The sequence below is a fragment of the Bombina bombina genome, chromosome 11 (genome assembly GCF_027579735.1).
Source record: "Bombina bombina isolate aBomBom1 chromosome 11, aBomBom1.pri, whole genome shotgun sequence".
Classification (NCBI taxonomy): Eukaryota; Metazoa; Chordata; class Amphibia; order Anura; family Bombinatoridae; genus Bombina; species Bombina bombina.
In genome coordinates, this window is record NC_069509.1 from 28,332,452 (window position 1) to 28,343,822 (window position 11,371).

The 11,371-nt window shown below is 39.7% G+C and overlaps 1 protein-coding gene across 4 annotated transcripts in view; it reads left to right on the forward strand.

Moving 5' to 3' along the window:
• The first annotated feature begins 5,509 nt into the window (after nt 1-5,509).
• LOC128642401 (RING finger protein 112) overlaps nt 5,510-11,371 on the forward strand; it is a 135,324-nt gene continuing 129,462 nt past the window's right edge. For 2 of the 4 annotated variants that reach the window (XM_053695159.1, XM_053695164.1), the window contains exon 1: nt 5,510-5,789. The gene's annotated coding sequence lies outside the window, so the exon portion shown is untranslated. The remainder of the gene's footprint in view (nt 5,790-11,371) is intronic. The other 2 variants (XM_053695160.1, XM_053695163.1) reach the window with 1 other exon arrangement.

Below are 11,371 nucleotides of genomic sequence, written 5' to 3' on the forward strand. Positions count from 1 at the left end.
CACATCTATCTGAGATAACAATTGGAAATTCAACTTCTTAGTACCGATCTCTCCAACCCCTGCCCCACCCCACTGGGGGTTTAATTTCTTCTGCTTGACCTTGTTTACTTAGCTTTTCTGTACCCATTACTACAATATTGACATTTTTAGAATATGTGGTGTTTTAACCCTTTCACACCTTTAGGTCGTTCCATTCCGTCCTAAAAATGCTGGGCTTTAACGTCATTAGGACGGCATGGAACGTCCTACCATATACTGAGTCCTGCATCTTCCCCCTTTTGATGTAGGCAAGGATCAGCCTGTGGGCGTGCCTGGCAGTGTAGGCAGTCCCCCGTTATCTGATCTGGCCTAGAAATTACAATATCACATCGACAATCGCGTGATTTCATTTTTACTAATCATATTTACATCTGAAATTTGTTCCAATGTGATCACTATTGTACCGGCACAAAGGGGTTAAACATATTTCATATGGCAAAATATAGGTAAAGGGGCTATTTGTAAATAATTTAATAGACTTCAGCAGGTAAAATGGAACATTATAATACAATGCACTGTCCCTTTAAGCACCAATGCTTGAATATTCTAAAGTAAAAGGGTTTTTTTTATTCACAAATTGTAAAACAATAAGCTGCATTTTTTCCTGTTATTTATTTGTGTTGATAAAACTTAAAGGGCCATTATACACTCATTTTTTCTTTGCATAAATGTTTTGTAGATGATCTATTTATAAAGCCCATAAAGTTTTTTTTTTTTAACAAATGTATAATTTTGCTTATTTTTAAATAACATTGCTCTGATTTTCAGACTCCTAACCAAGCCCCAAAGTTTTATTTGAATACCGTCAGCTACCTTCTCCAGCTTGCTCCTGTTTGTGTAAAGGGTCTTTTCATATGCAAAAGAAGGGGGAGGGGGGAGTGTCTTATTTCCCACTTGCAGTGGGTTTTTCAACTACCTTTTCAACGGAGCCAAACTGACAGCTTCTAAGTAAGATTTTAAACCATTTTATACTGGATTTTTATATCAGTATCTGTGCATCTTATTCTTTATAGTAGTGTCTATTACATGCAGTTATATGAAAATGAGTGTATACTGTCCCTTTAACCTACTACAGCTAATTAAGCAGATAAATGAGTAACAAAAACAGACACCTTCCTGCTTTTTAAATAGTTCTCAGATGTTGTGCACATTGCAGTAATATTTATTCATAATGATCACTTTATATAAAATGGACATAAAACCCAAAATCTTTTTGTTTGCATAACAGATCAAGCATTCAATTTGAGGTGTGGTGTGATAGGAGCGCCTAAAGGTGGGTTCCTGCTGCTCAAAAACAGTTCTTCCCTCAAAGAGAACTAAATAGTAAATATGGACGAAAAAAGGGGGGGTTAAGCAGCGCTAATAAAAGCTTGGAAATGATGATTTCAATATAACCAATGTTGTTTACAATCTTATTTATTAAAAAATCCTTATTCTCATAAAAAACAATATTACTCCTTTAAAAATTAAGGGGCGTCTCCCTTTTCTTACCATACAGAGATGTAAGCTAGAATTATATATTTATAAAACCCTAGAGTTACAGGTGCATAAAAGTTGAATTCTATAGACAACCGTTAAAAACAAAAACCACACAACAAGCAACAATTGCAAAGATATATGGCAATCTAAATAGTTAGAAAGCAAAGGTATATATTGATCTTAATATTTAAAAGCAAACAGATTCTGTGCTAGAGTACAAATGTATTATTGGGTTCAACTGTGGTTAAAAAGTGGACTCAACCGCTATACGGTGAAACAGTTCTTTAGTTACAAACACAGTTACACAGTTTCCTTACTTTGGTAAATAATTAATTGGATAAAGCGTGCTTAATAGTTCAAAGAGCATTAACAGCCGTTATCCTGATTTTTGAATTTGACTGGCAGCTACTGACAAAACAATATGTAACGATCGTGGTTATTGAAAGAAGTTACTTTACATTTCGATACCTTGATATCTTGATATCGTTCAGCTTGTATGTCCTAGAAGCGCAAATTAAATGGTGTGGAGGTACCTTGGTATATCCCGGTTGCAACCGCTGAGGTTCTTCACTGTGAGGGATTCACAGACTATTCAATCCTGGTGCTTTGATGAGTCACCTGACCCTCTCTTTGATTCAGAGGTCAGGGGTGATGTTCCGTTCCGGTAATGTGATTATCCTTTTTCTCCTTGTAGCCCAAATATTATTTCACCTGGGTTCCCTCAGATTCCTTGAGGTTTGAAGAAATCTTTTATTAGTGTTCAGCATTAATCTTTTATTAGTGTTCAACATTATCACTGTATTTCCTTGAGATTTCCGGAGGTAGACTTTAGACTGCAGGGTCAGGAAAAGGACATACTTGAAAACGAGAGAAATCTCAATGTATCCTTCCTGGTAAAATATTTTATAAATAAATAAATAAATAAATTAACACTGTATTCCCTGGAGATTTCCGGAGGTAGACTTTAGACTGCAGGGTCAGGAAAAGACTTAGAGCTGCAGGGTCACAAGGCTTGGTGACAGTCTTACAGTGGAGTTTAATAGAGTGTTGCAGGTCCCATTCAACGCGTTTCACCCTTCTGGGCTTTATCAAGAATGCTTCTCCTGCTCACTTCTGGATTTTTAAAGGTGTGAATGTATTCTGATTGGTTACTTCATTTCCTGTGGATTTCTATCAACACCTGTGTGGCTCCAAATATAAAGGTGGACATTATTTAAGTAGGAAATGCTTATTTCTGTGTTGATATTTACTGACTTCATAAACGATAAAGAGAATCTTTCATTTCTGCTTTATTGCTTTGCTAGCTTTCAGCCAATTCAACTTCGATATTTTGATTCTAAGGTGCCTTTATTTAAATAGTATATATTTTTAGACTGCATAGATATAAGATTGCGGAGATAGCCTAAACTATAACAATCTTTACAAATTTCTAACAGAGTAGAAATCAGAAATCATCATTTCCCATAGCTAGTTTTATTGTAAGTGAGTAGATATTACTGTATGTCAACATTTTATCAGTGTCATAATTGACTTATTGATTTTCGGGGGAATAAAGTTCCACTTTAATTTATAGGCCAACTAATTTATACACAGCATAAGCTATCTGTACGCCCAAGGTTATATAAAATATGATTTGGGAATCAATCTTTAATGAATTAAACTTTTTTATTAAGTAAATGTATGTGTATATTTTCGCTTTTATTTTTTATATAGGTAGCAGATTAAACTCAGAAAATGTTTACATCTTATAAGAACGGGGAAATGTCAATTTCAGAGTTCAAGCCTCCAGGTTGGAGAGTATTAATTTGATATATAATTTCAGCTTCTACCTTTAGGAGTTTCTTTTCCCAGTTCCCCCCTCTCCAGTCAGGGTGGACTTTTTTAATTCCCCAGTATTTAAAATCTTTAAGGTTGTTGTTGTGTACTTCCCTAAAGTGACGATAGATATATGGGTCAAGGTTGCCCCTATCTATACAAGAGAGGTGCTCCCTTATTCTTTCACGGAGCATTCTGGTTGTTTCTCCTATGTAGATTTTTTTACACGAACATTGGATGGCGTAAATAACGCCTTTATCTTGGCATCTAATTGTGTCTTTAATTTTAAATGAAAAGTTTCCACTTTCTGATTTTAAATTTTTTTGCTTACTGCTATATTTGCAGGCCCTGCATCTAAAGCAGGGGAGAAAAACATTCAGAGGATTTCCATCTAGGAACACTAGAGTGTCTTTCTTCTTTATACTTTTCAATTGACTGGGAGCTAGTAGGCTTTTCAAATTCTGTGCTTTCCTATATATTATTTTTGGGTTCTCCCCCACTTTTCCTCCTATGACGGGATCAGTTTGCACTAGGTGCCAATGTTTTTTTAAAACTCTTTGGATGTTTAAGTTGTCATGACTGAACTCAGTTATAAAGGGCACATTAATTTCATCATGATTTTCTTTGGTACCTTTTATTTTATATTCTAGGAAAGACTCAAAGGTGCCTAGATGGAAATCCTCTGAATGTTTTTTTCCCCTGCTTTAGATGCAGGGCCTGGTATAAATTAGTTGGCCTATAAATTAAAGTGGAAATTTATTCCCCCGAAAATCAATAAGTCAATTATGACACTGATAAAATGTTGACATACAGTAATATCTACTCACTTACAATAAAACTAGCTATGGGAAATGATGATTTCTGATTTCTACTCTGTTAGAAATTTGTAAAGATTGTTATAATTAAGGCTATCTCCGCAATCTTATATCTATGCGGTCTAAAAATATATACTATTTAAATAAAGGCACCTTAGAATCAAAATATCGAAGTTGAACTGGCTGAAAGCTAGCAAAGCAATAAAGCAGAAATGAAAGATTCTCGTTATCGTTTATGAAGTCAGTAAATAGCAACACAGAAATAAGCATTTCCTACTTAAATAATGTCCACCTTTATATTTGGAGCCGCACAGGTGTTGATAGAAATCCACAGGAAATGAAGTAACCAATCAGAATACATTCACACCTTTAAAAATCCAGAAGTGAGCAGGAGAAGCATTCTTGATAAAGCCCAGAAGGGTGAAACGCGTTGAATGGGACCTGCAACACTCTATTAAACTCCACTGTAAGACTGTCACCAAGCCTTGTGACCCTGCAGCTCTAAGTCTTTTCCTGACCCTGCAGTCTAAAGTCTACCTCCGGAAATCTCCAGGGAATACAGTGTTAATTTATTTATTTATAAAATATTTTACCAGGAAGGATACATTGAGATTTCTCTCGTTTTCAAGTATGTCCTGGGTCCACAAAACATTGCATTGATACAATAGGGTACAATAAAATTCAAAAAACAATAATAATACACAATATATGCAAACATTTTACATAGAACAGGTAGGAAATATATAATCAACCATGACAGGTGCATTCTGTTTTGAGGGAGGGATCTCTTAAAGGATATTAGGCTTGGGGAAGGTTTGAAAGTGTGCGGGAGCTTGTTCCATAACTGTGGTGCTCTGTAGGAAAAGGAGGATCGAGCTGCTTTCTTTTTGTATTGAGGCAAGCTAAATAATGTGCTGGTACTGGATCGGAGGTTATAGGAGGTGGGAATAGCAGGGGAGAGCATTCTGCTCAGGTAGGGTGGGAGCTTCCCAGAAAGGCTCTTAAACACAAGGCAGGAAAGATGGAGGGTGCGTCTGGATTCCAGAGGCTACCTGTTGCAAAATGCTGTGTCAGCTGAAGTGAGTGGGTCTGTGAATTTCTTTTAATACTGTGGCAAAATATTTAAAATTCAGCTGGGGGAGAGAGAGAAAAAGTTAAGGGAGGGGGTAGACATTGGAGCTAGGGTTCATACAGACAAAAAAGCACAGGGAAAGTTCACAAATTAAAGAGATAAGAGAAGCATCCATTGAGGAAAATAAAACCATTAAACAAGCAAGATATATGGTCCATCAATGTGCTGAACACTAATAAAAGATTAATGCTGAACACTAATAAAAGATTAATGCTGAACACTAATAAAAGATTTCTTCAAACCTCAAGGAATCTGAGGGAACCCAGGTGAAATAATATTTGGGCTACAAGGAGAAAAAGGATAATCACATTACCGGAACGGAACATCACCCCTGACCTCTGAATCAAAGAGAGGGTCAGGTGACTCATCAAAGCACCAGGATTGAATAGTCTGTGAATCCCTCACAGTGAAGAACCTCAGCGGTTGCAACCGGGATATACCAAGGTACCTCCACACCATTTAATTTGCGCTTCTAGGACATACAAGCTGAACGATATCAAGATATCAAGGTATCGAAATGTAAAGTAACTTCTTTCAATAACCACGATCGTTACATATTGTTTTGTCAGTAGCTGCCAGTCAAATTCAAAAATCAGGATAACGGCTGTTTCTGCTCTTTGAACTATTAAGCACGCTTTATCCAATTAATTATTTACCAAAGTAAGGAAACTGTGTAACTGTGTTTGTAACTAAAGAACTGTTTCACCGTATAGCGGTTGAGTCCACTTTTTAACCACAGTTGAACCCAATAATACATTTGTACTCTAGCACAGAATCTGTTTGCTTTTAAATATTAAGATCGATATATACCTTTGCTTTCTAACTATTTAGATCGCCATATATCTTTGCAATTGTTGCTTGTTGTGTGGTTTTTGTTTTTAACGGTTGTCAATAGAATTCAACTTTTATGCACCTGTAACTCTAGGGTTTTATAAATATATAATTCTAGCTTGCATCTCTGTATGGTAAGAAAAGGGAGACGTCCCTTAATTTTTAAAGGAGTAATATTGTTTTTTATGAGAATAAGGATTTTTTAATAAATAAGATTGTAAACAACATTGGTTATATTGAAATCATCATTTCCAAGCTTTTATTAGCGCTGCTTAAACCCCCCCTTTTTTCAAGCATTCAATTTGAAACAACTTCCCAGTTTATTTGTATTATCAAAGTTGCTTCATTCTCTTTGTATCCTTTGTTAAAGGAGGAGCAATGCACTACTGGGAACTAGCTGAACACATCAGATTAACCAATAGCAAGAGGTATATATGTGCAGCCACCAATCAGCAGCTAGTTCCTAGTAGTGCATTGCTGCTACTGAGCCTACCTAGGTATGCTTTTCAACAAAGGACACCAAAAGAACAAAGCAAATTAGATAATAGAAGTAAATTAGAATGTTGTTTAAAATTGTATGTTCTGTCTGATTCATGAAAGTTTAATTTTGATTTCTCTGTCCCTTTAAAGTTTTCTGTTTGCAACGTTGGTTTTAAAAGTTCACATAATTCCCCTTATTTTGTTTTATTCTACAGAATTGTTTATCAGGCAATGAAAATAATAGGGGCGGACCGTGTAAACATCAAGTTAGCATTCTAGCAACAGTAATGTTTAAGGGATTTTTTACAAAACACGTATATTACAAAAAAAAACTTGATATGAATTTAAAGTTCATTTTTTCTGTCCATTTAAAGGGGCATGAAACACATTTTTTTTCTTTCATGATTCAGATAGATTATACAATTTTAAACAATTTTACATTTTACTCCTATTATCAGATTTGCTTCATTCTCTTTGTATTATTTGTTAAAAGAGCAGCAATGCACTACTGGGAGCTAGCTGAACACAGGTGAGCCAGTGAAAGAGGCATATATGTGCAGCCACCAATAAGCAGCTAACTCCCAGTAATGAATTACTGCTCCCGAGCCAACATAGCTATGCTTTTTAGCAAAGGATACCATGAGAAAGAAGTAAATTAGAAGTTAATTGGATTTTTTTATGACATGTTCTATCATAGTCATGAAGTGTTTAATTTTGACTTTACCGTCCTTTTTTATTAGAACCTTAATAAAGTTATAGTTTAAAAATACAATTTGTTCATTTGACTATTTCTAGACTGGCTGTAATGAACTAAGAAACATTTCTATGGAATTATTGTAATTAAAGTCACTTGAATTGTTTAACTATGATCTGATTGGCAGCTATAAACCAAATGACTCATTGTTTACAAATATAGAAATATTGCCCCACATTGTGGCTCTAGCATTTACTGGTTCTGTATGTAGCACTCTCATACGTCATCTATTATTTTTAGGGGCTGGGTGGGAGTAGGCGTGGTTGTAAGAGAGAGAGGGCAAAAGAGAGGGGGGGGGGGAGACCAAAAGAGAGGGGGGAGAGAGAGCAAAAGAGAGGGGGGAGAGAGCAAAAGAGAGGTGAGAGAGAGCAAAAGAGAGGTGAGAGAGAGCAAAATAGAGGTGAGAGAGAGCAAAAGAGAGGGGAGAGAGAGCAAAAGAGAGGGGAGAGAGAGAGCAAAAGAGAGAGGAGAGAGAGAGCAAAAGAGAGAGGGGAGAGAGCAAAAGAGAGGAGAGAGAGCAAAAGAGAGGAGAGAGAGAGAGAGCAAAAGAGAGGAGAGAGAGAGAAAGAGCAAAAGAGAGGGGGAGAGAGAGAGAAAAAGAGAGGAGGGGAGAGAGAGAGCAAAAGAGAGGGAGGAGAGAGAGCAAATGAGAGGGGGGGAGAGAGAGCAAAAGAGAGGGGGAGAGAGCAAAAGAGAGGGGGAGAGAGAGCAAAAGAGAGGGGGAGAGAGCAAAAGAAAGGGGGAGAGAGAGAGAGAGAGAAAGAGAGAGAGCAAAAGAGAGGGGTAGAGACAGAAAGCAAAAGAGAGGGGGAGAAAGAGAGAGAGAGCAAAAGAGATGGGGAGAGACAGAAAGCAAAAGAGAGGGAGAGAGAGAGAGATAGAGAGAGAGAGAAGGGGATAGAGAGAGAGAGCAAAAGAGAGGGGGAGAGAGAAAGGGCAAAAGAGGGAGGGAGAGAGAGAGAGAGCAAAAGAGAGGGGGGAGAGAGAGAGAAAAAGAGAGGAGGGGAGAGTGAGCAAAAGAAAGGGAGGAGAGAGAGAGCAAATGAGAGGGGGGAGAGAGAGCAAAAGAGAGGGGGAGAGAGAGAGCAAAAGAGAGGGGAGAGAGAGCAAAAGAGAGGGGGGAGAGAGAGCAAAAGAGAGGGGAAGAGAGCAAAAGAAAGGGGGGGAGAGAGAGAGAGAGAGCAAAAGAGAGGGGGAGAGACAGAAAGCAAAAGAGAGGGGGAGAGAGAGCAAAAGAGATGGGGAGAGACAGAAAGCAAAAGAGAGGGAGAGAGAGAGAGAGAGAGAGAGAGAGGGGGGGATAGAGAGAGAGAGCAAAAGAGAGGGGGAGAGAGAGAGGGCAAAAGAGAGGGGGAGAAAGAGAGAGAGAGCAAAAGAGATGGGGAGAGACAGAAAGCAAAAGAGAGGCAGAGAGAGAGGGAGAGAGAGAGAGAGAGAGAGAGAGAGAGAGAGAGAGAGAGAGAGAGAAAGAGAGGGGGATAGAGAGAGAGCAAAAGAGAGGGGGAGAGAGAGAGGGCAAAAGAGGGGGGAGAGAGAGAGAGAGCAAAAGAGAGGGGGGGAGAGAGCAAAAGAGTGGGGTAGAGAGAGCAAAATAGAGGGGGGAGAGCAAAAGAGATGGGGAGACAGAGAGAGAGCAAAAGAGAGGGGGAGAGAGAGAGCAAAAGAGAGGGGGGAGAGAGAGAGCAAAAGAGAGGGGTAGAGAGCAAAATAGAGGGGGAGAGAGTGCAAAAGAGAGGGGGGAGAGAGTGCAAAAGAGAGGGAGGAGAGAGAGGGAGAGCAAAAGAGATGGGGAGAGAGAGAGAGCAAAAGAGAGGGGGTGAGAGAGAGCAAAAGAGAGGGGGAGAGAGAGAGCAAAAGAGAGGGGTTAGAGAGAGAGAGCAAGGGGTGGGACCACTGTACTGCAGGCTTTAGGACTAGTCATATTTACACACACAGAGGATACAACCCCACTATGGTTCAGCAGACACTGGAAGAGGTGAAACAGCAGGAGCGTATGTCTCTAATGACTAGAGGGTCGGTAAAGGCTCCAACTACCAGTGACGAAGCACCTACAAATCTGGTGACAGAATACACTCCAGCCACCAGCAGACTACGAAAAGTGATCCACAGGAACTGGCCTCTGATAAGTGGAGACAAAACACTACCATTCAGAGACAAACCCCCTCCTAGGGTTGTGCACAAGAGTGGTCGAAGTCTCAAATCATTATTAATGAAAACTGACCTGTGGAGAAAGGAAAAGACCTGGTTGCACCCTGTGAAGAATGGATGCTACAAATGCGGGAGCTGTGTGACGTGCAGCTCTCTCCCCACGGGTGAAAGGTTCCACCATCCAGCAACCAATAAAAATTATGTGATAAGACACCGGCTGACCTGCACCTCAGACTTTGTGGTTTACTTGTTATCTTGCCCATGTGGACTTTTCTATGTGGGTAAGAATATTACCCCGTTCCGGGAGAGGTTAGCAAACCACAAGAGTGCCATTAGAGCAGCCCTGAAGGATGGCCATTCAGACCAGCCAGTAGCGAGACATTTCCTTGAACAATGGCATCCTATATCCACTCTTAGGGCTATGCTTATTGACAGAGTTGCCCCCCTGAAGCGAGGAGGAGATAGAAATTCAGAACTCCTCAGGAATGAGGCGAAGTGGATACACAGATTGAACACTTTGACTCCTAATGGCCTAAATGCCAGCATAGACTATGCTCTGTTTTTCTAATATATTGTGGTTATCTTGTGTTCTCTCTCTTTTATAAACATTTATCCTTTGAACTATGTTGCTCTTTCTACATCTTGCATGTCTACATTTCCCTCCTTGTTTGGTCCCTTGTGGGGTTCACACTTAGCATGAGCCATCAACTACGATGTGGTAGGCCATACTGATTGATTTCAATATTTGTGTGATGGCTGTAGCGGTATTGGGTGCGCAGGGCTATGGTTATAGCCACTAACATATTGATCAGGTACCCAGGGTGGTACCCTCTCGTATGGCACATACATATGGTGCTTCTATACACTCAGTAGGGCTCGACTGGTATTATACCCTGGTTAGTGGTGAGGCTAGGGCCATTGATTTTAGTGAACTGGATACTGACCATAATGGTTGGCATTTATCTGCTGCCCAGGCCACGTATGGTATTACTGGGGAGCTATCTGGTTTGGGCATGTCTGTGGCTTGACTTTTTAAGTGCCGGTCCACTCATCCTAAGTAATTTGCATTTTAAGTAAGGATGTGATGGGTTAATCTCCACGTATGTACGAGGTGGTACCATGTGGCTCTGTTTTTAGTGTCTTTTGGTGTCTGGATTACAACCATTGTTGGCGTTGTGGCCTTGTTCTTTTGTGCCATTGTAACACGGCTTTGACTATGGTGACGGAATATTAGAGTCTTGTTCGGCATCCTCCTGTGTTATATAGTGAGCAGAGTAAACCTTGTAGTGGGGGTGAACTGATTTTGCTTAGTGTTTATGACGTTACATGTTTATCTCATCCCTGGTGGGATCGTCTTGCCGTCTACCATACCCGGTTTAAGGCCGCCTATATTAAAATACTACACTCAGCTGTGTGAAGCTGTTAGCGGATGGGTGTGTGTATGCTATATGCGCCGTGATTGGTTCCTGCTGGAGGCAGGCACGGCATTTAAAGGCAATTGCGCGGCTGTCTGAGTATCTCTGTTTTCAGCATCGGGAGTCCGTCTTGAGAGTGCGGTCCGCACTAATTAAGGTATGATTGGTTACGGAATACTCTGTGGCTCTTTAACACTCTGCTTAGATCTTTGATTACATGTGGCATATGACAAGTACGATGTAGGTTAAGGTCGAACAGTATATGTGTTATACTTGATGTGCACTTGCAAGCACGCTTTTCAGTATATGGGCACTATCCAGCGATGATGGTAAATAATGTGTATCTGGGTGCTACGTGATGATGTGTATCGGAGGGGGTGACCTGTTATCTACCCGTGGTGTCATATATTTTTTTTATTAGTTGTTGCTACCAGGTGAAGCTTGGGGGTGTGTGAGTTTTCTT